General features: G+C 36.5%; 1 non-coding gene across 1 annotated transcript; it reads right to left on the bottom strand.

Annotated features, from left to right (window-relative positions):
* Positions 1-849: 849 nt before the first annotated feature.
* LOC138833318 (U6 spliceosomal RNA) lies at positions 850-953 on the bottom strand. The gene has a single exon (XR_011373860.1). It is a non-coding gene; the product is annotated as a U6 spliceosomal RNA (small nuclear RNA).
* Positions 954-6,129: the final 5,176 nt, after the last annotated feature.

The following is a 6,129-nucleotide window of genomic DNA, read 5'->3' as shown; positions in this document are numbered from 1 at the left end:
CTCCCACCTCCACAAATACACTCCCCTCCCCCTTCCCCTGCCTAAATTGTAAAGTTCATTTTTCAACAGAGTGTCTTGTGCATCTCATTGTTACAATGGGTTAACCTGTATCCCTATTTAACCATTTTGTATTTCCCTTCCCCTCGCCAAATTAGAGAAACGTATGCACAGGATGTTGGTTTACCAACTTCAAATACAATGAAAACAGGGGTTATAGTGTGGGGGAGGAACATATACAGAAACAAAAAAAATCACATCACACATCATAAGTACATTAGAAACAATAACAAGAAAGTAAACAAATACTTGTGTCCCTATCTTAGGGTTCATTTCCCTTAATATCATCTTATCTGCTCATATGCACATAGCTTTTGATGTATTCTGCTTATCACAGACATATATTAGTTATTGAAAATAAGGGAAACCATGGGACCTATGTTTCTTTGGACTTGTTTTACTTCACTTAATAAATTTTTTTCCCAAGACTTTCCAATTCCTAACAAATTGGGCGATACCATTCTTTCTGATGGAGGCATAGAATTCCATTGTGTATATACACCCATATTTTCTTGATCCATTCATCCACTGAGGGGCATCAGGGTTGGCTCTATATCAGCTATTGTAAATAATGCTGCAGTAAACATAGTTGTGCTGGTAGTTTTAGTATGGTCTTGTTTGTGATCATTTGGGTAAATGCCCCAAAGTGGGATTGCTGGGTCATAGGAGAGCTTTATATGGAGTCTTTTGATGAGCCTCCATATTGCTTTCCAAAGTGGTTGAACAAGTTTACACTCCCACCAAGAATGCAGTAGAGTCCCTGTAGCCACATACTCTCCAGCATCTGTTGTTGCAAAAATGGAACATTTCACTAATTTGCGTGTCAGCCTTGCTCAGGGGCCATGCTAATCTCTGTATTGTTCCAATTTTAGCGTATTTGCTGCCTAATTGAGCACAGAACATTTTTTATATGTAAAGTGTAATTGATTTTCTTAAACTAGACAATTCAAAAAAAGTAAGCTCAAAAGATTTCTTGTGAAATTTTAGAACCATGTATTTCTTTTTTTTTAGCAATACAACAAACTGTTAGTACCATGTATTTCTTACATAAGCACACATTTAAGAAGAAAGTCAAGATTGGCATGTCAAAAACAAAATAATTCCAGATATTTGTTGTTCAAGAGATGTGTAGGAGAAGGAATTCAATTATTCTATACAAGGCACCTGTCATAATGAACACTGCAGCAAGTGTTAAGGTTTGTTAAAAGTGTTAAATGTATTTAATTTTGGGTATTTGCTTATATATGGCAAAATTAGGACTGTTTGGCAGGTCATAAACTTTTCTATAAAGTATTTAAGGTTTATGGTAGCAGACATATGGTACTAATTATGTACATTTCAGAGTTTATAGAAACATTACCAATAAGAAGTTGCAAAGTCTTTGCGTAAAGAAGCAGAGTGAAGAGTTAAGACTTTGTTAACTACATAGTTTCTGTTAAATTTTTAGGGCTTCCTTACTTTACATGTTAGTGAGGAACAAATGATGATATAAGCCATATACAAATGATGAGATGAACCATAAAAAGTAATCTTCGTGGATAACTTTAAAGACTACTCATAGCCTATAAAACTCTTTTTAAAGGGCTGGGAAGTTGGCTCAGTGGTAAAGCGCTTGCCTTGCGTGCTTGAGGTCCTGGGTTCGATTACTCAGCACCCATAAGCAAAAAAACAATCCAGAAGTGGTGCTGTGGCTCAAGTGGTAGAGAACTAGCCTTGAGCTGAAGAGCTGAGGGGCAGTGCCCAGACTCAGAGTTCAGGCCCACGACCGGACCCAAAATAAAAACCCAAACAAAATCCTCTGTTTGAACATCATAATCTTGGCCAGTTTTAAATGCACAGGAATATGAGAAAATAGTAAAATCTAATATGTAGAACACTTCAAATACTGAAAACACTGGTAATTGTTTTTTTTAATTTTATTAATCATTAATATTTAATTTTCGGTTTTCTTTATTTGTTGCATTGTTTCCCTTTTTGTAATATAATACAACTGTTTATAAGTCGTCATCAGGAGGTACTTTGAGAAGCTTACTGGGATGGCCAAAGATTTTTTATAGGTGCATGTGAGTTTACAAAGAAGAAAATTAAGAACAAAATATTTATTAAAAAAATTATCAAGTACAGTCTGAATCAGGAGGGATGAAAAATGTCCACACCCAAAATCTTAGCCCTCATCTGAAGCGGTGGTATTACAGAGTTGAGACCACAAAAGTGAGAGACTGTTTTTGTGGTTTTTTTTAAAATATTTTATTTTATTTTATTTGAGAACATACTGTACAGAGGGGTTACAATTACATGGGCAGGATAATGCATACATTTCTTACCAAGCATTGCAACCTCCTCCTTTGTTTACCCTTCACCTCCTGTGTTTTTTGTTTTTGTCAGTCGTGAGGCTTGAACTCTGGGCCAGAGCGCTGTCCCTGCACTCTTCAGCTCAAGGCTGGCTCTCTACCCCTTGAGCCATGGTGCCACTCTGGTTTTCTAGTGGTTTATTAGAGATAAGTCTCACGGACTTTCCTGTCCAGGCTGGCTTTGAACTGTGATCCTCAGAACTCAGCCTCCTGCATAGCTAGGATTATAGTCGTGAGCTGTGGCACCCAGCATTGTTTTGTTGATTTTTATTTTGTTGGTCATGGGGCTTGAACTCTGGGGCCTGGGTGCTGTCCCTCAGCTCAAGGCTAGCGCTACCACTTGAGCCTTCGTCTTTTTCTACTTCTGTGGTGCTGAGAAATCAAACCCAGGGCCTCATGCATTGCAAGGCAAGCACTCTACCATTGAGCCACCTTCCCAGCTCCTGAAAGACTGTGTTTTAAAAAATCATCTAAACAACATTTGCTTTCTGCTTTGGGTTATATAATGAAATATATGAATATCTTTTTATATTTTTGTGAATTGTCATACTTCTAAATTTATACTAACTTCAGCCACTTTATCCTTTTCAAAGTCATGAAATATCTCTGAGAAATTTCTTCTGGGAAAATTGTATTTGCACTTATAATTTCTTCTGAGTCATTTTTATTTTTATTTATTTTTTATTTTTTATTGTGAAAAAACTGTACAGAGGGGTTACAATTACATGGGCAAGATAATGAGTACATTTCTTATCAAGCATTGTAGCCTCCTCCTTTGTTTCCCCTTCCCATTCCTTCCAAGCCTCCCCCCCTCACCCAGTCCTCCCCCCAACCCCCCACCAAAGTTGTAAAGTTCATTTTCGACATGACAACTTGTACTTCTCATTGTTGCAATGGGTCCATCTGCATCCTTATTTAAACGACTTGTTTTTCCCCTTCCCCTCCACAAATTATACTGACATCAAATACAGTGAAAGCAGGGGTTATACTGTGGGGGAGGGACATACAAAGCAACAAAGAAATAATCATATAAATGAGTTAGAAACAAATGCATGAAAGAAAAAAAACATTTAAATACATATCTTAGGGTTCATTTTCCTAACATCACCTTATCTGACCTTTTATGCTTGACTCATACATATACTAACTATTGCAAATGAGGGAAACCCTGGCACCTATGTTTCTTTGGGCTTGGCTTACTTCACTTAATATAATTTTTTCCAAGTTGTTCCAGGCCCATATCAAGCACTGAAATAGAAACAGCAATAAGAGACCTCCCATCTAAGAAAAGTCTAGGACCAGATGGTTTTACAGTGGAATTCTACAAGGCCTTCAAAGCAGAGCTCACACCAATACTCCTCCAACTCTTCAATGAAATTGAAAGAGAAAGTTCACTACCGAACACATTCTATGAAGCTATCTCATCCAAAAACCAGGCAGGGACTCATCATTTTTATTTTTTATCAAAATCATTTTATATTTTATGTTGATGGGTTATCATACATCAAATACCTTCAAATGTACATGTAGAGTCTAAAGATAGCAGTATGAATATTCTCATACAGCTCTTGTTTATCTGTTATGTACTTTCAGTATTATGTTACTTCTCTCTTTCACCGTTTTTCATTCATAGTCTTTCTCTTTCATACTCCATGTCTGCTACTTAGAATTTCTGCTGGTCTTTTATCCTTCAGGATCCACTGGTTTTGTGGGAACATGATAGGGACCAACAGTTTCCCTTGCATTCTTTAAGAATTCTAAGAGTGACGTGATATTATTCTTTGCCATTCTAAATGGCAAAACAACAGATCTAGGAATTCCTTTTCACTTTTACTTCTATTATAAATTTTATCTCAAAGGAATCATTGGGATAGATAAGATATTTTATCTTGTGACTTAAAAGTTCTTTTTCTTTTACAAACAACCTTTTTCTTTGATTATCAGTAAGTAACTACATGTAATGAAAACAAAGCTATCCTATGGTAAGTAGACCGAAGTTGTTCACAGGGATGAAAAACAAGGTAATGGGGCAAGTGAGAACAAAGGATACCCATCATAGAGCACAGCTCCTCAGAGCAGTTTATCATGTACACTTTGTGAGAATGACAATGTGCTGGGAACTATTGATTAAATCACTGAACACTGATTTATATATATGTACATATATTTGCATATGTATATTTATTTATATATGCATATATGTATGCATATGCCCTTATATATGTACACACGTATGTTACTATACACATAAATTCAAACATACATATACACATGTATACATGCACACATGGAGAAAGACACATATTTACAGCCAACACAAGTTTCACTAGTTGTTGAATATGCCTTAGATGGAATATTTGAAACAAAATATGTTGAAAATGTATTTGTCTCTATTAGTTCTTTTACCACTCCTCTTATCTCTTAAAACTGGTAGGTTTTGACAGATTTGACTTGCAAAATGCAGTACAAGTCACTCAGAAATCTCAGTAAGTAAAGAACATATCGTGTTTCCCAGCTCCCTACAGAATGCTTGCTCTTACAGACATTCTCAACAACCAAAGTAGCAGGAAAATGCCCTGGTAAAAAAATAAAGTTATATATCTCATTGTTGCAATGGGTCCACCTATATCCCTAGTTAAATGATTTGTTTTTTCCCTTCCCCTCCAAAAATTATACCTACATCAATACAGTGAAAGCAGGGGTTATACCGTGGGGGAGGAACATACAAAGCAACATAGAAATCATCTTATAAATATGTTAGAAACAATTTCATGAAAGTCAAAAAACCAAAAAAAACATTTGAATACTTATCTTGGGGTTCATTCCCCTAACATCAACTTATCTGACCTTTTCTGCTTGACTCAGACATATACTAGTTATTGCAAATAAGGGAAACCATGGAACCTATGTTTCTTTGGGCCTGGCTTACTTCACTTAATATAATTTTTTCTAAGTTTTACCACTTCCTAACAAATGTGGCAATGTCATTCTTTCTGATGGAGGCATAGAATTCCATTGTGTATATATACCACAATTTCTTGATACATTCATCTGCTGAGGGGCATCTGCGTTGGTTCCATATCTTAGCTATGGTAAATAATGCTGCAATAAACATAGTTGTGCTGGTAGTTTTAGTATGGTCTTGTTTGTGATCATTTGGGTAAATGCTCAAAAGTGGGATTTCTGGGTCATAAGGCAGCTCTATGTGGAGTCTTTTGAAGAACCTCCATACTGCTTTCCAAAGTGGTTAAACAAGTTTACACTCCCACCAACAATGTACAAAAGTACTCTTCTGTCAACATTCCCTCCAGCATCTTTTGTTATTAGAGTTCTTTATTATAACCATTCTAACTGGGGTGAGGTGGAATCTCAATGTTGTTTTGTCGAAAAATGAGCTTTACAACTTTGGTGGGTGGGGAGATGACCAGGTGTGGGTGGGAAGATGGGAAGGGATGGAAAGGGGAAAGAAAGAGAAGACAACTATGCTTGATAAGAAATGTACTCATTATGTTGCCCATGTAACTATAACTCCTCTGTACGGTATTCTCACAATAAAAATAATAAAATTATAAGGCTCTAAATGGCATCCTTCCTTGAGCTCTTTTCAAACAGCCAGCATCAATTCCCAAGCAGATGAAAGAGTCCTCAGAAGACTGGACCTCAGATCAACATTTAACCAACCCATGTGAAAAGTCCTATGAGAGAAATGCTGGCTGAGGTC

This window comes from Dipodomys merriami, unplaced genomic scaffold (assembly GCF_024711535.1).
Source record: "Dipodomys merriami isolate MVZ:Mamm:240054 unplaced genomic scaffold, mDipMer1.0.p SCAF_2032, whole genome shotgun sequence".
Taxonomy (NCBI): domain Eukaryota; kingdom Metazoa; phylum Chordata; class Mammalia; order Rodentia; family Heteromyidae; genus Dipodomys; species Dipodomys merriami.
This window is presented reverse-complemented; position numbering and strand designations above follow the sequence as displayed.